Source organism: Protopterus annectens, chromosome 4.part1 (assembly GCF_019279795.1).
Source record: "Protopterus annectens isolate FY-2018-M chromosome 4.part1, PAN1.0, whole genome shotgun sequence".
NCBI lineage: Eukaryota > Metazoa > Chordata > Ceratodontiformes > Protopteridae > Protopterus > Protopterus annectens.
The window spans coordinates 437,910,147-437,935,966 of NC_056734.1; the positions used below are offsets into that span (position 1 = coordinate 437,910,147).

Consider the following 25,820-nt stretch of genomic DNA (forward strand, 5'->3'; position numbering starts at 1 on the left):
AGTTTCCATGGCGACTTGTTCAATTCAGAACCTCTAAATGACGCGTTGTTCAAATGAGGTGGAAAAATTAGCCAGACCTTTCTTTATCTTTGTTTCCAGAACTTCCTTTTGAATTGATGTGACTTCCTTCTTAGGAAATCTGTATATCAGTATAAAAGCTTTCAGTTGTATAAAATCAAAACTTGTTTGCTATTCTTTGTTTACTTGTTGATAAAAGTCTGAATTCCTAGCTTCAGTGGAAGCTACATTTTACATTAAACCAAGCTTCAGGAGCTCTCCTTTGTTAAACGGTATTCCTACACTGACTGGACAATGTTTGCAATGAAACAAGCCCAAGGAAGAGTGTCCAGCCATAGCTCTTTTTCAGCTGTGTATGTTTTGTCTTTAACAAATACAGACACCATGTCTCTCAACCTCTAAGTCAGGGGCAGAAGCCAAAAATAATAAAGGAAAAGGGCCCAAAATCAGGGACTCTTGAAAGACTTTGAATTGACATGCATTTAATGAAGGAAAATGTTCTTTCACAAAGTCGCAAAATGTTAAGATGGACAGAATAGATATTTGAGGCAGGACAGCCCTGAAAATCAGGCACTTTAACATGTATGCCAGATTTAGTGGGACAGCAGCACACCAATGTAACCAACAGTTCAAAAGACAGATGTGAGATAACCAGATATAGTGGCCCATGAAAAGAAGACAAAAGTAGCATAGATCATCCAAATCGCAACACCCAGTGACTACAGTGTCATGCGTATAGAGACATAAAGTCATGAAATATCAGGATTTGCAGGCAGAAACGAGAGCAATGTGGAAGAAAGATACCCATGCAGTTCCAATAGTTGTAGGAGCAATGGGTCTTATAAAAAAGAGTCTACAGTCGTGCTTAGATATGTTACCAATACATATAACTCAATATGAACTGCAGAAGGAGTCATTACTGGGCACATTGCGGGTGCTGTGAAGAGCACTTCTGGCTGACATCAAAGATTGAAACAATACTAATTTCATGAACTTTAATCGTACTTTGATTTAGGAATGGGGTCCATTCCTGTAATAGTATTAGAAACCCAAAAGACTTGGGGAAATTAAAAAACAGTGTAAAGACATCAGTCTAGTACTGATATAACAATTTCCTCTCTCATTCTTTCTTTCTGTGGTTCCACTTTTTCTTACAGGTAATATGAGGCTGACTGTGTGTAGTGTCCCTTTGCTTCCTTCAGGCATCCTTTCTCATTCCCATGAAATCTGTCTAGTTTCTGGTGCATTACAGAGCTTTGATTATACACATTTAGATATACAGTGTACAGTTGTCTTAAGAGCTGCAAGCTTTTTCAGCAATTGCACACCTGTGTAAATCATCTCTTCATTGTGTTCTTTTCAGATTGCTTGTTATTGCACCAGCCACAATGGCAATGAAAACTGCAGAAATGCAATCTGAAAATGCTTGCATTTTCTTGATTTCCTTTTACTCACGTTAAGAAAACTATCCTACAGTAAACTCGATTCAACTTTGAACATATTCTTCATGACTGACACAGAGGATGCATTTTTTCTGACAGATCTCTTCATATATGTAATTAGCATACGTGGAGTAAATGGAAAAAAGTAATTTATCAACTGCATGAACTTAAACGTAAAAGTTATCTTTAATCCCAGTGTTTTAAGGCACCAATTCTGTGGTTATTTTTGTTTTATTATTGTAGTATTTTTTTTACTTTTTTTTGTTATTACATGTCAGAGGTCTGCTCCCCCAACCTCCTATTTTTATTTAAAGAAATTTTAAAATAAGTACAGCAATTAGTTGCTTTTGCATCAGAAAGGGGAGTGCTGCTACCATGGCTTTAATGAGGAGTCCTTGCTCTTGATATGTGGGAATCTCTTCCCACCCATGTAAAGAACTGCAGTTCATCCCTTCTCCACCTTCAGAGACTTAAAAAACCCCTCCACACTGAAAATGTACTTGCCATACAGCAGGCCGCATCACATAAGAGGTTCATAACCAACACCTCTTTACTTCTCCACCATCCCCTGGCATTTCTCACATTACCCCACAGCGTTTTCACCATGTTGTAAACCTGTAATAGAATCATATGAATTGTAAACTTTACATTTCTCTCATAATTGTTGCTATAGCTATTAATTACTATAGTACAGGTTTTGTTATATATTGTTACTTTCTGTTTTTCTTTTGATATGTACAATTTACTGCCTCTTTGTTCTCTTTTTTTTTTTTTTTATGAATTGGTTCACCCTGGCAACACCTGTAGATGTACTACACCGGTAATCAAATGTGAAATAAATAAAATCAAATAAGAGAATATTGCACCTGTCTTTTTCATTCCCTTTTTGTAAAACAATAATATGTGTAGTACGTTAATATGTTTACATTGTGTATGAAAGTTAGTTTTGTGTTATTGCAGTTTTAATGAATGAACCGACTTTTACTAATTTGTTACTGCTCAATCTGTGAGGAACAAATAGTTTCTTTTTTATGTTTTATGATATTAGAAACCTTTTTTTAAGTATGCGCTACAGAAGTTGTAGAATTTGGAATGAAGATTCAAATACTGGAGCTGCATTCTGATTTAGCCATTGATTCATTTTTTAGTTTTGCATGCCTGAAAATAAGTTTAAACTACACAGATTTACAGTGGTATTTGTTTCTTCAGCTTGATATTTTTGTTTCTGTTAGAGCAGAACTTCAAATTCTATCCTTTTCTTTGTAAATGTTGCAGCAACTCTTGAATTTAATTTTTGCACTACAATGCTCTGTTTTAATCTTCATGTACAAGGCTTACTAAACACACAAAAGTGAAACAAAACAAGTCAGTGAACTAAATAAAACAGAAGAAAGAGCTAACCTAGGGTTACCACCTGTCCCACTTTGCGAGGGACAGTCCCTCTTTGGGCAGTTGTGTCCTGACAAAATATATTAACAATGTAAGCTAACCTTGCTACAAACCAGAGACATAGCATTTAACAAACTGCACCATACTTGTGTGCTGCATACTAATTGTGTCAAAAACAACTTTTCCTTTTAATACATCTTTAGATTTAAATCCACAATAAGGAGGAGATGCTGTTATGGTAGCACTGTCAGTTGAGGAAAACTCATTTAAATGGATCTTGCCTTGTGTATTCATAGAGACAGAGTTTACATTTTTTTTATTTATCATTTGTTAACTGGGAAAGTCCAACTTGGAATGAAGCCAATTTTCAGTGGAGGCCTGGGGAGAAATGCTCCAGATACATGTCTTTGTAACGTGGGAGGAAACTGGAGCACCCGGAGGAAACCCACACGAACGCAGGGAGGACATACAGACTCCACACAGAAGGCACCCCAGCCAAGATTTGAACTGGAGATCCTCTTGCTGTGAGGTGACAATGCTACCGCTACACCACTGCACCGTCCATTATGACATTGTCAAACCACAGGTAAAGCAGAAGAGTTACCGGATTTGCGAAGTGCTTGGTTAACTGTTTCCCTCATAATTCTTCCTAAAACTGTCGGCTTTTGAAGGAAAGGTAATTAATGAGTTACTCCTTAATAAATAATAACAATAATTAGAGTTGGAGACTTCTTATTTTACTTCGGAAAATATATATTAATTCACATTATCTTATTCTTGCATTGTCTTCAGTTAATAGTACTACTATTTTAAGTGTCCATGATTGTCCCTAATTATTTCTGTATTTATCCCTGTTTGGTTGAGAGCTGTGCTTGTGGATCAGTTTAAGCCTAGCCAATTTCTCTTTTGATGGTGAGAATCAAACCCTGTAATTTGTGCCTGTGAGATAAACACCTTAGCCATTATGCCAAAGTTTAGAATGAATAAATAAATAAATAAACAAACAAATCACTACCCTTAATCAGGGTATGTTAGTAGAGTGCTGATTTTTAACATTGAGAAATCAGTAGTGTAGCGTGTTTGTTTAACTAATAAGGGATTTTTGTTGGCAGCATGCTTCACAGGGTATTGCCTGTGGTACATTTTTCTACTAAGTGTTGTTAGTATATATGCATATATATATATATATGTATATATATATATATATATATATATACACACGGTCCAGTGTCCTTCATATTCTTCAAAGAGAATTAAAGTCTTATGTTTTACTCAGTTGTGGAAAGGACAAGTACTCTGCACACCTTCACAAAATGAAGAAGTTCATTTATTGAAGACTGTTTTGGGAGAAGCTTGATCAAGGAGTATGTCGCTTTTCAGAGCTTGGAAGAAAATACAGCAATCAGCTGCTTTTACAGCCTGTTTTCTGTCAGACTTATATTTACTGTAAAAGCAGCAAACATTATTGTTTTATGTGCTCTGCTCTTGAATTACTGGATATAGCTGTTTTGCGGTTTCCTGGTCAGTAAAATACAGTGTCACAGTGGCTTATTATACTTTTACATCCTCAGCTGAAAGCATGATACTGGCCATTTTTAAGGCTTTCCATTGAATCTTGTTAACAAAGTTAACATTAACATTTCTCCTAAACATACTGAAAGACCCTTCTATTTGGTTGCTCTGTGCTGGTCCTTTAAGTTCTTATCAGTGTATATAGCATTCCCTTGACTTTAACTGCAGTGTTTCAAAAGGGGGAGAAATTTGTCAATGCCAGCTATTAAAAAGAAAAGAGGAAAACAAGCATTTGTCAATGTCAGATGTTGACAGCATCAGTGATGGGAATGCGTCAGTATGATGGGAGGAAAAAGTAATATAACTCCTGTTCATGGTGAGGAGTTTATTGTGATAATGGAGAATACTGGACCATGTGTAGATGCAGATCCAGAATAGTGAGTGAAATGGTTACACAAGGTCATGAGTTCTCAATTATCGCCTCAAGCTGATATTGCTGCTAAATATAATACAAGTAATTGCAAGAGTTTTCCATTATTGCTGATCATACCTTTCATTTAACCCTGATTTTGGCTTAAAAATTTGCTCTGTCCTCCATAATCAATCATAAAATCGGTGGTGTAGGGAAAAAAGAAGTGGGATCCACTTAATAAATAATGATAATAATTAGAGTTGTAGACTTTTTTACTTAAAAAATGCACACATATTCACTTTATTTTATTCTGTCAACTTCTCAGATTAATAGTACTTACATTTTAAAAAGTGTTCCTCGTTGTTTCTAGATTTGTTCCAGATTCAGGAGGTAGTAAGAGGTTGACGGCTATGTCACCATGTGATCTGGCTGTCATTTGGGTACGTATCTCTCAAAAGTCCCTAATTTTTTTTCTTGATAAAATCAGAGTATCACAGCCAGTAGTCTCAGACATTAAGAGTTTCATACTTTTTATTGTTAGGAAAATGCATGTTGATTGCAAAAGTGTTCAGTTCATTTTTGACATGTATTAAGAGTATAGTTAAACCTTTGGAGCTTTTTGCATATTTACTGTGTTTTAGATTTTAGCATATGTAACTTCTGTGTTGGCATTCAGCTGTTTTGTTATGAATATGAATAAGAAAATGAAATGCAGCAGTTCCTGTCTTCAGGAATTGTCAAAATGTTATGCAGCTGCTGTGACATTCGGAGAGCTAAACAAAAACAGTGGCATGATTCAGTGTTCTCTATTATCACCAAGTTTACACAAAGAAGATAATTATATGCACCTTGTTTAGACTTAATTTGACATTGCCATGGAATAGTGACTTAGCTGACATATGTATGTATGTGATTAAGATCAATCATATAAGGTGTAACTAGACATGCCTATAAATGTGATTGTTTAGTCCCATAACCAGATATAATCAGTTTATTTGTTGCATAGTTATGATCATGCTTGTCCTGTTCAGAATCAATTTAGTCGAATTATGATGTGCATAGTAGTTGTGTGTGTGTGTGGATCTGCCTGGACGTAGCTATAGGCAAATTATTGAGGAGTCAAGTGTGTTCATGTGTTTGAAAAGTGTTTGAATAGATAAGTGTGTGAGTGTGAACAGGTTGTGAACAAGTGTGGACATAAGCTCCCCTTCTCAGATGCTCAAACTTTGTGTCTACTGCTTAGGACCACTTCACTTGCAAGAAGATTGCTATGTTTGCCATGGGTTCAATCCTAAGGCATTGGTGGAGCACAAAAGCAAATTGATTTTAAAGGGCCTTTTGCCATCATTTTTTGGAGAGGCTATATCCAGAGATAAATCTCCAAAAATCGAAACATTCTAAGTTTTTGTCTCCAAAGCCTTCATCTTTTTCTTCTACTTCGGAGTCTACAAAGAAGAGGACTCACAAAGATCTGATTTCACCCTTGGATCTGAAAAAGCTGAAAATGTCTGATCAGACTCCTTCAGATTTGAAGAAGCCACAATTAACTGATGCGACCTTCTCAGATCTGATACAATCCAAGTCAGATTGCTGGTTCATCAACACAAATTATTTTACCAAGGACTCGGTATTCACCTTTGGTGGATTCAGTACCCTCCAGGCTACCTTCCCCATTTCTGGACAGACCCAAGTCCCCTTTGGTGTTTTCCACTCATTCTTCCAGAAGACTCCCAGAGAAAGATGAGGAAAGAGTTGTGAGGAAGATTCTCTTGGTGGAGGATCAGATGGGTGTCCCCAGGGCACCTACCCCTCTGGGTGAGGAGGTCTGTTTTTCTGTTACAGCCCCACTACAAGTTCCTCCTCTGATTCCTTCAGTGGTCTCAGAGTCTATGGATTCTAGTTGCCCAGATCCATCTGGTTCAAATCTATGGATCACTTTACCCTCAGATCCAAAACTTACTCTGAGCACTCCGATCCCGTCAGATCCAGAGAGCTGTCGGAGCCAAAGCTTCTCTGTTGAATCTGAGGTGTTGTAGTTGACTCCAAGGCTTTTGGAGCCATATGTGTGCCTCAGATCCTTGGCACTGGAAAGCTCAACTCTGCCTTCCACCTCGGAGATTTTTCCTTCATAGGGGGAAGGCCATGGTCCAAAAGCTTGTCTTCTTGTATCCGAGGTCTTCCCTTTCTCCAGGGTGATCTGCTTTCAAGGTTGTAGCAAGAGATTTCTCTGCCTCAAAAAAACAGGTGGATCCAACTCCCTCAGATCCTAAATCTTCAACCCTAATGTCTCAGTGTTTAGAGTCTCACTGAATCTTTCCACATTGACAGCCAGTGAATCATGATTTCTTCTTCTGATTCCTCTCCAGATCATCCCACAGAGGAGGCCCTTAAGAAGAAGACATGCAAGGAGAAGCACCTAGACTCACCAGTGGAGTCCATCACAGAAGATACATTTTTTGATGAAGGTGAAGGGTCCCCACCGTCACCTCCTGAAGATGTCTCATTTGGAGTCATCCTTGAAATTCTTAAACAGAGAGGTGGCTGGAAGCCCAACAAACCTTCATATGATGAGTCCGTATTCCTGAAGCCCTTCTGTATTGGCACATCTACCTCCTTGGTGACTCCACCCACTGATGAGCTCATTAAGTTGATCTCTCGGTGGGCTTGGAAGGAACCTGTCGCCTCTGAACCTATACCTAGGAGACGAAATAAAATTATGGCACCACCCGTGGACAAGCAGTTTTGTGAATGAGGTATGCCTGTTGATGCCATGGTTGTAGCGGCAGCCACCAAAAAGGAACTTGCCAAGGAGAGTTCCACTGTCCATCCCACTCCAACAGGGAGTTGTGGGTGATGGATAGATTTGGGAAGTATGTCTGTGCTTCAGCAACCTTTGCTTTAAGGTCTCTGAATTATTTGGCACACTTTACAAGACTTCAGAGGGATTTGATTAAGGAGTTGTGAAATACCCTCTCAGAAGCTGTTTATGAAAAAGTTCAGTCATCTGTGATTTCTCAGTTAGCTACCCTGCAATCCATTTCTAATTCCTCCATGATGTTGGTTTCCCATGTAGCAGAAGGAACTTCAAGGGCAGCGGGTTCACGCATTTCCATTAGGAGACATGCCTGGATGCACTTGTGTGATTTTGAGAGCTCTTCATGTCCTAGTTTATCAGTGCTCCCTTTGACGGCACGTCTTTGTTTGGCCCAAAGGTGAAAGACACACTGTCCAGGTGTGAAAAGGATGGAAAGATCCTGTCTGCCATGGGCATATGTTTTTTGACCCCTCAAAGATCCTTTTCCAGGAATCAACAGGGAGGTCAGAAGATGTGGCTAAAGAAGTTTCAGGGTCTATTCCAAGACACTTGTGGAGGAGGGAAGTGTAATGGATGACAGCACTCACCTGGCAGAGGTGGCCCACAAAACCAGAGGACCAGAGAATCCTTCATTGACAGATCCCATGAGTTCTCCTGAAAGGAGGCCGAATTGCCCACTGTTGGAGGCAGTCAGGAGATGTTTATCCATGCACCAGAGAGCCTGGCTATACTTAACAAAAGATACTTGGGTGCAGAGAGTTATTTCCAGAGGTTATATAATTCTCTTTTCCCTTCTTTCTTCAAACTCAAGAAGAATCCCCAGTCAGAGGGAATAAGCAGCATTTCAAATTCAAATGCTGCTAGAAAAAAAGAGTCATCCAAGAGGTCCCACCAGGCCAGATAGAATCCGGAACATATTCAGGGTTCTTTTTAGTGCCAATGAAAATGGGACTGGAGACCAATTTTGGATTTCACCATTTTAAACAAGTCAGTTCAACAAACCAAGTTTCAGATGGTCACGGTTCAGTCCATTCTCCCATTTCTGTGAGGATGACTGGATGTGCTCAGTAGACCTTCAGGATGCGTAATATCATATAAAGATGAAGAGATGATCCAGAAGATATTTATGCTTCTGGCTGGGAGACGTCATTACCAGTTCTGAGTTCTGCCCTTTGGACTCACCACAGCCCCCAGGGTGTTTACCAAGTACATTGCAGTAGTAGCAGCTCACTTGAGACTACAAGGATTCTAAGTGTTTCCATATCTAGATGACTGGCTCATTTATACTCAAACTAGGTATCAACTGATAAGGGCAAGAGATCAGGTTCTTCAGACATGCTGTCTTCTGGGGATAACTATAAACTATGAAAAGTCTCGGCTAAAACCAACTCAGAGTAGAATTCATAGGCGCAATACTCAACACAAAGTCAACCATAGCTTCACCACCACCCTCAAGAGTTCAAAACCATAAGATCACTGGTCAGGAAGATAAGCAGTAGTACCAAGATTACAGCCCACCTGGTCCTTCAAGCTCTGGGTTTATTGGCAGTGGCAATAACATTAGTAACCTTCGCCAGATTTTACATGAGAATTCTGCAGTGGATGCTAGCCACATATTGATTAATACTTTAACCAGCCCATGTCTTATCAGATACAAATCAGTCAGAAGACATCCTAGAGAGATCTCAGGTGGTGGATTCAATCAGACCAGGTTCTACAAAGCCATCTGTTTTTTTCCCTTCAGCCCAAGGCCATAGTGAGCACAGATGCTTCCTGCTGAGGTGTGGGGGGCTATTTCTGGGGAGAACTGTCCAAAGCACTTGGTCCTCCACAGAGGCCAACTTGCATATCAATGTCCTAGAGATGAGAGCAGTTCTTTTAGCACTGCAACCTTCCAAAATTCTCTCCTTTTGGGAACTATTGCAATTCAAACAGACAACATGTCAATAGTTTGGTACATCAGCAAGCAAGGAGGGACCAGATCCTGCCCCTTGTGTCAAGAAGCTGTCAGAATGTGGCAGTGGTTGATCTCATCCAACCGCTTTCTCATAGCAAAGCATATTCCAGGGAAATCCAGTGTGATAGCAGACAAACTGAGCAGGTGCATTCTTCAACCTCATGAATGGTCCCTCAACAAGAACATCATGGAAATAATTTTCCATCAGTGGGGCCATCCTTGCTGCAATCTTTTTGCCTCCCCTTTAAACAAGAATTGCAGCAGCTACTTTGCCCTAATACCCCCACAGGGGGAATCACGAGGGATGCTCTACTTCATGACTGGCAAAGTCATCCTCATTGCACCTTACTATCCTCAACAATTTGATTCTCCTTTGTTGGCCTTACTTGCTTCACCAAGCTTGGATTTTGGATCCGACTCCAGACCTCTTGTCTCACCCAGCAGGCATGATTCATCCAAATATAACCGACCTTAGGCTGGCTGCCTGGCTTCTCCAGTTCAGTTAATAGCCAGACAACCTTCGCTGTCTTCACCTGTTCATCAAATACTTTTATCTTCCCATAAGCCTTCTACCAGGAAGCTCTATTCTGGCACATGGAAAAGGTCTGTTCACTGGGCTCATTTAAATAATATTGAAACCTTTTTCAGCCCCCATACATAGCATTCTTGAATTTTTGTCCCATCTTTTTAAATAATTAGCTAGTGCATCAACTGTTAAAGTTCAGTTAGGGGCCATATCAAATTTTCACATTGGTTTTGATGGTTCCTCTGCTACCTCTCATAAATTAAGCAAAGCCTTCATGAAAGGCACTCTTCTAAGAGGCCCTTTTAGAGATCCTACTCCTCCATGGGACCTGAATCTGGAATTGCAAGCTTTTATTAAATCCCCCTTTGAACCAGCAGCTACGTGTGACCTTAAATATCTTGCCTAGAAGACTATCTTTCTGGTAGCTGTTACCTCTGCCAGACAGATTTCTGAGATTCAGGCCTTGTCCTCTAAACCACCATACTTGATTTTTCACAAGGATAGAGTTACACTGTAGACTAATGCTTCCTTTCTTGCTAAGGTGGTGTCAAAATCTAATATCAGTCAATCCATTGATTTGCCAGTATTCTTTCCTGGTGTCAAAATCTAATATCAGTCAATCCATTGATTTGCCAGTATTCTTTCCTAAATTTGCTAACAAGGGTGAATACATGTTACATTTATTGGATGTCCACAGACAATTACATTTCTATCTACATAGAACAAAAGACATCAGAAGGTCTAAACAATTGTTTGCTGCATTCGCAGAAGTAAAATTGGGAAAACCAGTTGCCAAAATCAGTTTACTTCTGTGATTAACTAACTGTATTTAATTTGTTTATAACAAATTGGGCATTCCTCTACCAAAACTGTTACAAGCCCATTCAACTAGATCCATGGCTACTTCATCAGTGTTTCAATCCAGAATGTCCATGGATGATATATGCACAGCCGTAACCTGGGCTACTCCCCATACCTTTGTTACTCATTACAAATCGGATCTGGTCTCCAGAGGTAGATCATCATTTGGCTTAATGGTGCTCAGGAATACCCTTCCTTGAGTCCACCCTGGATTTTAGGTAGCTGGGGACTCTGTCACATCAGTTGAGGATAGAATGAAAATTGACAACATCAGATAAAGAAGTTATGTACTCTCCATAAAGTTCTATCTGTGTTGCCCATTTTCTTTCGTTCTCAACTCCCCCTCCCACCAACCCCTGTCCTTGAAAACGTTTGGAAGAATGAGTTGTTACAGGACATTTCTGATTTATTTTAAGCTCCAGATATAGCCTTCTCCATTTCTTTTTTTCCTCAAATTTTTTTTATTTTCAATTAAAATAACATTTACATAATATTTTTAAATATCATTTTAAACAACTATGTACAATGTTTACAACAGCCTGACTTTCAGTTATATACACTGTATGTTATTAAATATAGAATTAACTAATCAGTTATCAGAGATACAATATTGATTATTGCAGTGTCCAACAAAGATATAATTTTCTTCCAAGGATTATTTACCAATGGCCTGGGATAGATTCATAGTTCTTTGATTGTTATTTCCATCGATGCAGTTGTCGTCAGTAAAGTGTAGAATTCTTCCAAGGTCGGGGGTGTGTTTGAATTCCACCTTCTGGTTACGCATTTCCTAGATATAGCAAGTATTGTCCATAACAAATACATATTTGTCTTATTCAGGTAGGGACCTTCATTTAAATTTAGTATAATTAATACTTTAGTTAAGGTAAAGGATTCATTAAATAAAGCTTGTAAAAAGTGATTGATTCCATTACAATATGATTTAATTTTATTACATTCACAAAACATATGAATCCAGTCTGCTTTATTTGACTTTTCACACCTCCAGCAAAAACCATTTGTAGTAGTACTGACCTTTTTAATTCTATCTGGTGTTAAAAATGCTCTATGTAAGTATTTCCAGTTAAATATTTTCCAGTACTATGTTAGAGGTGTAATTAACTGATAGTAAGATGTTAGTTTTAATTTCTTCTGTTAACTGCAACGGCTGACCTTTTGTTAAGAACTGCCAGTATGATGGTTTGGGAATTGTTTTATATGTTATTAACTCTTTATATAGATTTGAAATGGAATTTTTCTTTTCACAACTATTATATATAAATTCATACAGAAAACAAATTAGATTTGGAATATCTTTAATGAGGAATTATTAATTAATCTGCATAAATCGTGAGTGTACATTAGAATGCTTTGTAAGGTTAACCAGTCCTATGTTGGAATATTGTAAGCAGTTTTTATCATATGTATATCTAAAACATTTAATTTATTTACATATTGAAACCAGCATAAGAATCCATGTTGTTCCCAGGAGGTTATTGTTTCCCTATATATTTTATGAGGAAAGTTCTTAGTGATGATAAATGGGGTTAAAAGGTCAAACCAAAGTTTTAGATCTATGTTTGCGTTGATAAGTTTCCTAAAGGAATTGATGTAATGATTAATCAGTGTTGATTTAGAAGGTTTTGCTATATTATATTGTATACTTATGCATAGTATGTACCAGGGTTTGTTTGATTTGTTTACTATTAAAATTTTTTTTAACAGATTAAATTCATCTGTTAATATAGCCGTTGTTAATTCTTTCCAGTTGGCAAAATAATTTGGGTTTATCCAGTCTATTGTAGTTTTAAGCGCAGATGCTTTTATATATGTTGATCTGAGGTAATTGGGGTTGGTGTATTGTGGGTAAGGGAGAAGCTCAAGAGATCTCGGATCCAAACCCATCAGTTGAGGAAGAATGACAATGGACAACACAGATGGTGAGTATATAACTTCTTTTTTTTCTTAAAGATTTATCCACTCTATTGTAGTTTTAAGCGCAGATGCTTTTATATATGTTTCTATTTCTGGGATGTTCAATCCTCCTTGTTTCCAAGGTCTAATGTGATGAGTTAGAGCTACTCTATTCTTTTTGGGATACCTTAAAAATGTTATTAAACACGAGTTTATTTCTTTAAGAATGCATCTTTCAGGAATTAACTGTATTGCTAATGCTACATATAGTATTTTTGGCAATAAGACCATTTTTATTAATTGCAGTCTGTCTTCAAAAGTTAATATAATTTTGTTCCACTTTTCTATATATATTTTTATTGCTTCAATAATGTTTTTATAATTTATTAATATTGTTTCATTTATATTTTTGCATAACACTATTCCTAAATAATTTAGCGTAAGTTATTGTTTTCCTATGATGGATTTATCTGTAACTTGTAGTTCTTTTTTCTTATTTAAAAATAGAAATTTTGATTTTGATCTATTAAAGTGTAGACCTGAAATCTTATAAACTTTCTCCATTACTTCTTCTAGCTCTCCTAATGACTCTCTGGAGTTTGATAGGGTTAATAAAATATCATCAGCAAAAAGCATTATTTTAGATATATACTGGTCATAGACGTCTATTCCTTTTATTCTTGGATTATTGCGTATTATTTCTGCAAGTATTTCTATAGCCAAAGCAAATAAAATAGGAAAAAGGGGGCATCCTTGTTTAGTACCTTTCGTTATATGGATAGATTCTGAGGTGAAAGGACCTAATTTAATGTAGGCTAAGTTATTAATATATATGTTTTTTTAGTAATAAGATGAAGGGAGGAGGAAATTCAAATAATCTTTATTATCTTTTAGAATTGGTGTTATGAGAGAATATTTCCACGAGGGTGGTATTTTTGCTTCTGACTGGACTTCTAGCAAAGTTTTATGAAAAAGGGAGATTACTGTTGAAGGGAAGAGTTTGTCAATTTCTGTAATTATACCATTTATCCCTGGAGATTTGTTACATTTACTTTCTTTTATCTTGTCAACAATTTCTTTGTAGGATATAGGTTTTTGTATGTCTAGTTTTAAGTTTTCGGGATTTTTTTTTTATATTGATAAGGTTTGTATCTAAGTTTATTTGGTTGGTATCAAAATCTTCTTTTTTGAAGTGTTCCATATAATGGAACCGAAATGCTTCAAGGATGTCTCCTATATCTGATACTTTTTTCCCTTTCTTTTCATGATATATACTACCAGTGTTATTTGCTTTTGATTGTATTTTAATTCTTGTAGATAAGTTATGTAGATATCTGGGGGGGGTGGCTAATGAGTGTATTTTTAATTTTTCCAAGGCTAGACAAGTTTTGTGTGTTAGAATTTCATTATATTTTTTTATTTAATTCCTCCATTTCTTTTTTGACTTCTGGACAATTCTGATTTTTTTTAGATTTTACTGTCAAGAGTCTGGTTTGCAAGTCTAATGATTCAGTTTTCCACTCTCTAACTTTGTTTTTGTACCAGCTAAGGGTCTTACCAAATAAATATGCTTTTAATGAGTCCCAAACCATGACTCTACTGATTTCTGTTGTATTATTAAGTTCAAGAAATAATTTTAATTCTGACAACATCCAGGGTATGAATTCATTAATTTTCGTGATATATATGATGGAATTCTAGTTGAGAGGATTAAAGGTTTAAACTCTATCTGGAGCTTCATTATCAGAGAGTCATGATCTGAGAAGGGGCATGGAACTATTGAGAAGTTGAGGATTTTTGTTTGTAAATCTTGAACTACGAATAATTTGTCTATTCTGGTTTGTGTTCCAAATCTATGGCCTTTATGGGAAAATAATAAGAATTCATCATATTTTACTTTAAAAATGTCTATTAAATGAAATGAATCAATCCATCTTTTTAAGGATTTTGAAATAGTTGCTGTGCGAGAAGACTTCTTGGTGGTTTCAGAAGCTTCTAAGGTACAATTAAAGTCTCCTCCCAGTATAAGATTTCCTTTATAATTGTTGGAAATAAAATCTAGGTGTTTTTAACCGTTCCTGCTCCAGTTCCTGGGAACCAATATAGATTAGCTAAGGTCCATATTCTGTTATTAAATTTAATTATAAAAAATGCTAGTAGACCTTCTTTGTCTTCATATTTATAAATAACTTTTGGAGTGATTATGTTTTTCTTCCAGAGAATTGATACTCCTTTTGTCTTTGTTCTGTAGGAGGATTGAGCTAAGACTGTATAGTCCTTAGGGTTCCAAATAAAGCTATCATTAGTCTTAAAATGCGTTTCCTGGAGAAATACTACTTGTGCCTTATTTAGAGTTAAATATTTCAGTAAGTTTGATCTTTTATTTGCATTATTTAAGCCATTAGTATTTAATGATAAGAATGTTAAATCCATTTCAAGTTATTGTTGGAAGAAACTTTTTGCTTCTTTTTTTTATTTTGATTATAGTAGTTATACCATATTCTCTGATAACATTGAATGTTATTTTTATGTGTGTAAACTTGGGAGTGTAATTTAATGTTCTTTCTTCTTTAAATACAAGTAGGGTAAAATTCTGGTCAGGCTTTAAAAAGTACTTCTATAAAACATTAATTCTAAAGTATCAAATACAAGTAAATATGAATTTCCCATTAACCATGGAATGAAAGTCATTTCTAATCTAATAGATAAAGATAGATCTATTGGATTATCACTCATACATTTAACCAACAATATCAACTGAGCTCCATATGTTAAATTATTATATGGAGAATTTTCTTAAAAGAGATATGAAATTCTATATTATTCTATTATTGTTCTATAGTATTTTATATATCAGGATGGAATGTTAGTAGTGTAAACAATTATTATGTTGACTTAGAAAATATCCAATATTTAGTTACCCTTAAGAGATCCCAAACATGTCAGATATGTCATTTTGGATAAATTAAATGTGACAGAGGAGCATACACTAAATAAGCCAACAACAAATAGATTATTACTAAAATAATTTGACTAAAAGGACTTTGCAGGAGACAATGAGTGATTACCAATGAAATATGAATTTACTGTTGGTGTATTGTCTTCCTTTACTTTCCCACTCTTCAGCTCACCAACTTCAACTTACACCTATGAAAATACATGGCTTATCAGTGGTATCCTGACTCTGAGTAGAGGCACCCTACATTCTAGTGTGCAGTGCTTTTACATATTTACAGATTTACTAAGCAGAGTCTAAGAATGAACTATGATCACCCTGACAATTCCCATCCTGCATAGGGCACCTCCTGCTTCCAGAATGGGTAATCACATCAGGTGTAGAATGAATGTGAAGGTACCTATATGGTAATCAAGACTTACCTTAGGTAAGTATTAATCAAATAGTATTTAGAGCATCTTATAGAGTTCTCAGGGCAGTTAGAATAATCTTAAGCCTCTCCTCCCTTGACCAAAAACAGAGATTTCCCTTCCCTTTCTTTCCCTTGTTTTAAATCAGTACTAATAAAAAAAATTCAGCAAACATATGTAAATATAAATAACATTCAGTAGTCCGTCTTGTACATGACACGCAGTCAATCCATTAAACAAGTCAGTGACTAACATCACTTTAGTAAACATAAAGACAAATTAGAAATAATTTCCTAGCTCTTTAAATTTTCTGATAAAGCAAAAAGTTAACAATAAGCTATTTTAACTAAAAGTATAAAGCAACATCCATGGTGGTGCAGCGGTAGCGTTGTTGCCTCACAGCAAAAGGTTCTCTCGTTTGAGTGCGGGGAGTGCCTTCTGTGTGGAGTCTGCATGTCCTCCCCGTGGTTGGGTGGGCATTCGAAAGATATGCGTAAATGGGCGTGCCTTCGTTGAAGGTTGAATGTCGAGCTGGCACCTCGGCGTTCGTCAAAATCTACTGCCAATCATTAGCGGACCGGAGTTCTGCTGTGGCGACCCCTAACCAGGAAAAGCCGAAAGGCAACAACAACAACAACAACTAAAAGTATAAAGCATTTAAATTTTTCCTTGCATGTTTACATTTCTGTTTATATTGTAGTGTCAATAGCTGTCTTTGAAATCTGTACAATACTTCACTTCTTCAAATCATTCCTTTTTCAATTCAGGTTTTGTTTTGTCAAAATGGCAACAATATTTCAAGGGCACAGTTAATATTTAGACTGATGTTTCAAATAAATAACTTGTCAGTTGCCACTTGAGTTAGTTTAGAATGTATGGTTAGTGCAAATATAGCATGTTGCAAAAATAATATATTTTTTTCGTGTGCTCTGGAGACTGTCATATGCAAGTGACATATATAATGAAGCATATATAGAGCAGATAGCTTATGGATTCAGGTTGTTAAAGTAAATTATGCCTATTAATCAGGCAGTTTCATTTAAATTCACAAGTAATTTGGGGACATTTCAGTTGAGTTTCCAGGAATGTGTAGTCCAATGTGAGTAACTGAGTCCACTTTTCCTCATAAACATATGTCACAATTCATTAAACAAAGCAGAGTCTAACATTTGTCTAATAATCATTATAAAGACAAAGAATAGTATTGTCCTAGCTCTTCAAACTTTCTGATATCGCATGATGTTGACAGTAAAGTATTTTAACTGGAAGACTAAAACATTTCAATACTTCCTTGTGAATATATATTTTTACATTTACTGTAGTGTCAAGAACTTTCTTTGAAATCTGTGCATTACTTCATTTCTTTCAAGTCATTCATTTTACAGTTCAGATTATATTTTGTCAAAATGTCAATAGCATTTCAAGGGCACATTTAATATTTAAACTGATATTTTAAATGAATAGCTATCAGTTACCAAGTGAGTTTGTACAGAGTGAGGTAACTGCAATTATACAATGCCTCCTCTAAAACGTGCATGCTGATTGGCCAGCCCAACCAGCGTGCCCGTTGTAAATCCCTCAATATACTAACGGAAAAAGGTCCGGTTGCCCGGACTTTTTCCGTTAGTATAAAACACTGTCTCGCTATGTTAAAAGAGTTTAACATAGCGACACAGGTTTAAAAAGCAACGCAGATCTCCGTTGCTTTTTTAAAGCTGTCTCGCTATGTTAAACTCCTTTAACATAGCGACACAGTGTGTAAAAAGCGATCTCCGTTGCTTTTTTTTTTAACCTGTCTCGCTATGTTAAATGAGTTTAACATAGCGAGACAGCTTTAAAATAAGCAACAGAGATCTCCGTTGCTTATTTTAAAGCTGTCTCGCTATGTTAAACCCATTTAACATAGCGAGACAGTAAAAAGCAATGGAGATCTTGCGTTCTCCGTTGCTTTTGCCCACAGCTCTGATGTACTGCGTAGGCATGCGCAGTACATCAGAACTGCCGTGGAACACCAGACAGCTGCGGAAGGGCAGCAAAGAGGCTTTATACAATGCCATTATTTAAGAAAAGTAATTATTTCTTTTCTTAAATAATGTCATTGTATAATAACCACTTCTGGGTGTGGGTAATGCTGGATTTACCCACGGTTGTCTTTGTTTGGTCCTCGGGCTTGCCTCGGGACCAAACCACGCCAACCGTGGGTAAATCAGCATTACACACCAGCGGGTTATTGCTATAAGATAACATGTTGCAAAAAGTAATATCTATCTTTTCATATGCTCTAGAGACTGAGTATTTCAAGTAACATATAAAATGTAACTTTTACAGTGCAGACAGCTTGTGAAATCAGCATGTTAAACTGAGTAATACTTTTTAATCAAGCAGCTACATTTAAGTGCACATGTAGTTTGGGAACATTTCAGTTGTTGTTGTTTGTCTTTTTGTCTTTTCCCAGTTAGGGGTCGCCACAGCGGAACTCCGGTCCGCTAATGATTGGCAGTAGATTTTTTATGGTGCCGATTTGCCAGCCCGACGCCCAACCTTCAGCAAAGGCACGCCCATTTACGCATGTCTTTCGGAGGCCACTCGACTGCGGGGAGGACATGCAGACTCCACACAGAAGGCACTCTAGCTGTGAATCGAACAGGAGAACCTCTTGCTGTGAGGCAACAACGCTACCGCTGTACCACCGCGGCTTATCGGGAACATTTCAGTTGTGTTTCCAGGAATATGTAATCCTATGAGGATAAATCATAAAATATTGCAAATAGTCCTATTATGTATTTATTTTACCTTGCTTAGGTTGTTTTTCATTTTAATAACTAAACAACATTACTTTTTCTTATTATTTGTTATCTGTGAGGCTAAATGCACTTCACAGGTTCACAGTGTCCTTAGAAACTGAAGCAATTGTTTATTGTTGCTATGGCAACACAAATAGAATGTGAAGAAAGCTTCACTTCTCTTAACCAACAGTACATTTTTCCCTCCTTTTTTTTATATATTTGTGAATACTAAGAGGAAATAATTCAAAGGACATATGTACATGAATGGAACATTTCAGAGTTAATCATGAACATGTCCCCGGATTCCCAATAAGCATAACAGTGACTATCATTAATCTAATAAATATTGTAATAACAATTAATTAAGTTCACTGTTCCAATTAGTCTACCTTAAACTAGATTATTTTAGACTATTATTTATCTATGTATAGATACTGAGTTATTAAATATATACAGACTGTATTAATATAGTAAATAGGAGAGAATTTAGAAAGGGAGACAAGATGCAGTTAAAATAATAATGAGAAAAGAGAGGAGAGAGAAAGAAAAGAGAAAATTAAGAGAAAGTACACATATACTATGTATGTTGATTTACAGTATAAATATTTTATGTGCTATATAACCCTTCTTCTGTGAAAGAAAAATACCCTGTTTTACATACCTGAGGTAATGTGAAAACTCTCATGTGTCATCTATTTTCAAAAAATATAGATAAAGATTCCAAGCAGTAAAATTGGACATTTAAAGTAATGTTAAAACAATTCATATCATATTAGATGCTTTGAGAGATTTGGCTGTAACAGTATCAGTCTTTTGCTTCTTCTTTTTGACATCTGTCCAGACATTTGTTTCTTTTGTTTTCTTGAGAGAAGGTGACATTCAGTCCATATCGTCTGGTAAAGTAATCACATTATTAGTTTTAATAAATGAAGAGGCTTCCTCTAAGTCAATAAAAGTCCTCATCTCATTGGCATACAGTATTCTTATCTTAGCTGGATATGCAAGTTGTGCCTTGATGCTATTTTGTTTCAGAAACTTTATCATTGGCCACACTTTTTTTCCTTTGTTCCGTTATTCTAGATGAATAGTCGTTATCAAATCTTATCAAGCTCTGTTTATATTTTAGAGGTGCCTTCCTCCAAGCAGATCTTAAAATTAGATGTTCTTCGTGTTTCACTGTTGCAGTCATTACATTTGGGTAATCTGCTTGCAGGTTGCCCTCATTCGGCCTGATTAACAAAGTCTTGGGTCCTGCGTCAGTTGCTGTCCCTTCTTCCACGATGTCAGGTCGTCAGGGGTATAAAACATGCAGCCGACGGCATTACATCAGTCTTTCTTGCCATGCGGTGCCCAAAGCCGAAGCAGTTTGCAAGTGCTGGCCGACCTACTCCTGAAATTTTCGTTTTCGAGTTTCAGAACCGAAGTGTTCAACTAAAGCTAAGTACCCCATTAGGAAAACTTTTTCTTGCTCCTTACCGATGTCAGTAAAAGTTAATAATTGCATTACTTGTGGAAAGCAAATACCTCATAAAGATTTTCATTTGTACTGTATTCCTTGCCTAGGCCCTGACCTCGACATACCTTGCTGTCGGTTTTGTGCTTTATTTAATCAGCGCGCTATCCATCTTCGGTATATTTTTGCCTCTAAATATTTCGGTTCTCGGTTTAATTATCCAGAAATGTCATCAGTTAGCCATCCGACTACCGCAATTCCAAAAAACACAAAGATAAAGACAGAGACAGGCTGTCGAGGTCCAAAACTGCCAACAACGCTTCTCCTAAGCCAGTCGCCAGTTCACTGGTACTCAGTGAGGTGCTTTCGCAGCCCCTGATACCCACTACTTCTGATTCGCAGGCCTCTACTGAGACCCATTCGGAGTCCGGTATGCCGCGAGATGCTTCACCTATGGAACCCATAGATGTCTCTACCTTGGATGGGTCCAGTGCCGCTGTGCAGGCACTGGCTTCTGAGGGTGTATTCAAGCCAACGGACTTGCATATTAAATTGATGCCTCTTTCATTACTTAGGCCTAAATCTCGATCCATGTCTAAAAAAACGACGCCCAGGCCACATGCTCAGGCCTCTATGCCTAAAAAACAAATGATAAGAATGGCTGAAGATCTAATAACTCTAATCAGGGGTAGCCAACCCCCCCCCCTTCTAAGAGGCATAGGACTGAGGTTGATTATGAATCTTCTGATCAGGATTCTGTTTTTTCTGACTCTTCTGATGACCTGGATTTGTCCTTACCTACTTATGAGGATTCTGATGCAGAGGACTCTATTTCCTCTGCTTCCACTCCTGAGGATTTTTCTTTTGGGGATACCTTACATTCTCTAAGGGAGCATTTCCACTGGGAAAGCCAGGATTACTCTGATTCAAAAAAGAGGCTTAGGGATTTCCTTCTCCTACCTCAGCATAGGCCTTTAGCTATTCCTCCTGTACTGGACATTGTTGATGATGCTTTCTTGGAGTCTAGCTTGGCCCCTGATTCCCTGCCTCCTGCTAACAGAAAACCTGATAGATACTACAGGGTCCCTGAGTCCCACAAGTTCCTATTCAAAAATACTATTGCAGATCCAGAGACTATTTCACAAGGGCCCAAGGGCATTAAGGTTTCTACTTCTAAAAATCCTACCCCTTCTGATAGAGAGTCCAAGGCGCTGGATAGATGGGGTAAGAAGGTTTACACTTCTGCATCCTTGGTCATTAGGGCGTTAAACTGCCAGTTTCATATGTTAAAATATCAACAACATGTTATTGGACTTCTTAAACAGAAAATTATGTTGATTCCTGAATGTGTGGAAAATAAAGAATTACAGGATTTAATGCATTCTGCCGAACAAGTTGGAAAACATACTTTGCAATGTGTTTTTGATTCATTAGAGGCCTCTTGCAGTGCTGCTGTTAATGGGTCTGTGCTCAGAAGGCATGCTTGGCTTAAGGAGCAATCTTTGCCTGATTGTGTTAAAGCTAAATGTTGGATGCTCCTTTAAATCAGGACCGCCTGTTTGGCAACAAGGCTGAGGAAGTTCTTAAAAAGATGGAATATAAAGCTAAATCTATGCAAACTGTTAAAGATTTTTTACAAGTTCAGCCTCCTAGATTTAGTAGGCACTGGCCCTCTAAAAATTGGTCCTTTCCAGCCCCTTCCAGGTCTTCTCAAAACAAACCCTGACATAGCAAAAACCCCAGGATTCAGTCCCAGGGGACTTACAGAACTAAGCAGTGGGGAGCCTCCACTTCCAAGTCTGGGAATAATAAGATTCCTCCCTATGGTAAACTGTCTCAATGACTTCCTTTTAAAATTTCCAAGCAGTTATCATCTGACTGCCCCTTTGATGGGAAAGATTGCTGCTCATGCAAAGAATTGGGAACTCATTACCCAGGACAAATGGGTTTTAAATATAGTGTCACAGGGATACAGATTTCACTTCCACACGTTGCCAACACCAAGTGGATGGCCGCTCCTACCCCCAAATCAGTGGGCAGAGGCACAAAAACAAGTACTTTCACTCTTAAGCATGGGGGCTATTCATCCGGTACTAGAAGAGGAACAGGGGCAAGGTTTCTACTCCAGACTTTTCCTGGTACCCAGGAAAGGTAATTCATGGCATCCTATCCTGGACCTGTCTACTCTAAACACCTTTTTAGAGATTCCAAAATTCAAGATGCTGACTCTTCACCAATTACTTCCTATGCTAGGCAAAGATGCCTGGTTGGCAAAACTAGATTTAAAAGAAGCATACCTGCACATCCCAATCAGGGAATCTTGCAGAAGATACCTACACTTCAAAGCAGGCTATGCACACTATCAGTTCTCTGCACTGCCCTTTGGCTTATCTTCTGCGCCCAGCGTATTCGCAAAGTGCCTAGCTCCAGTTATTGCATTTTGCAGGCAAAGAAATATTCAAATATACCCATACCTGGACAATTGTCTAATTCAGGCAGAAAGCCAGTACATACTTTTGAATCATCTGGCCTTTGTAAAAAGGGTTCTAACTTGTCTGGGGTACACCATAAATGAAAAGAAAACACAACTGGTACCCTGTCAACAAATTATATTCCTAGGAGCAAGCTTGAATACAACTTCCCAGATGGCTTACCTCATGCCAGAAAAGCAAATTCATTTGACGACTTACTTCAAACAAGTGGCCGCAAAAACTCTGCTATCTGCAAGACAAATACTGCAAGCCTTGGGGTTCATGGCCTCCTGCATTCTTCTAATTCCATATGCAAGACTGCATATGAGGAAACTACAGTGGTATCTAAAATGCCTATGGTGTCAACATTCTCAAAACCTAGAAACAATGATTCCTATCATACCTTGCCTACGCCTAGAGTTCCTTTGGTGGACAGAGGTCTGCCACCAAAACAAGGGACTGCCTTACACACCACCCCGTGCCACCCAAACCCTAACAACAGATGCATCAGACTATGTATGGGGGGCTCACCTGGCAGGGAAGTGCATTCAGGGCAAATGGAACCCAAGTCAAATGCACCTACATATCAATCAAAAAGAAATGTTAGCTGTACAGAATGCTCTGACAGCCTTCAAGGACCACATTCTTCCAGGACAACTAATGGTAAAGACGGACAACACCACTGTTATGTGGTACATAAACAAGCAGGGGGGTACACATTCTTGCCCCCCTCTGCAGACTAGCCATGGCATTGTGGAACACAGCCTTGAGCTACCAAGTGCACCTCCAAGCTCAATTCCTACCAGGAAAATTAAATACACTGGCAGACGGACTAAGCAGAAACCTCATGGACCCACACAAGTGGAAATTGGAACCAAGGTTTTCAACATGTTGACAAGCAAATGGGGGAGCTCAGATATAGACCTGTTTGCCTCTCCCCAGAACTACCAATTGGACAAATTTTGCACAAGGACTCCCCACAAACAAGTCTGGAAAGTGGATGCTCTGTCCTTCAGCTGGAAAAAACTATCAGTCTGTGCCTTCCCCCCTCTGCCTCTGCTCTCCAAAGTACTACTAAATGTCAAACAGGACAAACCAAGGATGATTTTGATTGCTCCAGACTGGCCGTGCCAACACTGGTACCCCCTCCTGTGCAGTGTGTCATGGTTAGCTCCATGGCACCTGCCTCAGACTCCTTCCCTGCTGTCTCAGCAGGAGAACCAGATTCTGCACCCTCAGCTACCAACACTGAACCTTGCAGCCTGGCTAATTACTTAATCTCTCCTTTACCATCCCTCAACAAACCTGTGATGGATATCATTTTAGAGGCAATGAGGCCTAGTACTAGAAAATCTTATGCTGAAAAATGGAAAAGATTCTGTGCCTGGAACCAGTCTCAAGGGATGAGCACAGCAGCGCCCAATTTACCTCAGATTTTACAATATGAGATGCTTCACGAGGGCCTGTCTCCATTAAAATCCATGCCTCAGCCATTTCAGCTCATTATAACACAGAAAATCCCCTCTTCTCTCATCCACTGCTCAAGCAGTTCCTCAGAGGGGCCATAAATTTGAGACCACCCAGGAGAGCTCCAACCCCAGCCTGCGACCTTAACTTTGTCTTGGAGAAACTCACTCTACCTCCTTTCGAGCCAGCTGCTACTGCAGACTTAAAATTTCTTTCTTTGAAAACAGCTTTCCTTTTAGCAATCACTTCAGCTAGAAGGGTTTCTGAATTACAGGCCCTTATGGCAGTAGAGCCTTTCATCATCTTTCATGCGGACAGGGTGTCACTCAGAACGAATCCATCCTTCATGCCCAAGGTGGTATCCAGTGTGGCACTTAATCAGTCCATTCATTTGCCAACCTTCTTTCCCAGTCCACAGAATAAAGGGGAACAGATACTGCATTCCTTAGATGTGTACAGACAACTTAGATTCTACTTGGACAGGACTAAGCCTCAAAGGAAATCTGAACAACTGTTGGTAGCATTTGCTGCAGGGGCAGAGGGGAAGCTATTTCAAAGCAAACCATTTCTAAATGGATAAGCCATTGCATTCATTTCTGCTATAAGCACCATGGAAAACTATCCCCCAGGGGATCAGACCTCACTCCACCAAGGCTGCATATACCTCTACAGCCTTTCTCAGAGGCGTCCCTACCAGGGACATCTAGAAGCTGCTACCTTGAGTTCTGTACATGCTTTCAGCAAGCATTATAATTTGCCAATTTTCTCTAAATCCAGAGCTGGCTTTGCAACTGCAGTCTTGCAGGGCCTTATAGATGGCCCTAATGCTATCTAAACTCCTCCTCCCAACCATAGCTTTGGGAATCTACCCAAATGTAATGGCTGCAACAGTGAAACATGAAGAACATAATACAGTTGTGTACTCTTACCATAAATGTAGATGTTCGACTGTATTCACTGTTGCAGTCCTGGTTACCCTCCCTCCAGCCCCCTAACTTCTTTTGGCTATACCTCTACTTTCCTTTACTAAAAGCCTTTTTGGTGTATTTGCTTTTTTGTTGGAGGTATATTTTTGTGCTTTTATGTTTAATTGCTTCCCATTAGGGGGGGCACCTGACATCTGGGGCAAGAAAAACTGATGTAATGGTGTCGGCTGCATGTTTTATACCCCTGAAGACCTGATGTCATGGAAGAAGGGACAGCAACCGACACAGGACCCAAGACTTTGTTAATCAGGCCAACTGAGGGCAACCTGCAAGCAGATTACCCAAATGTAATAACTGCAACAGTGAATACACTCGGAACATCTACATTTATGGTAAGTGTACACAACTGTACTTTCCTTGTCCAAGTATGAAAGAAATTTGATAATTATTGACCTAGAAGGAGAGTTTGAGTTAGTGCCAGGTTTCCCAAGAGCTCTGTGTGCCC

At 38.2% G+C, this 25,820-nt stretch overlaps 1 protein-coding gene across 1 annotated transcript in view; it reads left to right on the top strand.

The window, feature by feature from the left end:
* The window catches only part of LOC122800904 (protein FAM124B-like), a 355,700-nt gene that overhangs the window by 1,149 nt on the left and 328,731 nt on the right, over window positions 1–25,820 (top strand). The gene's annotated exons all lie outside the window — the stretch shown is intronic.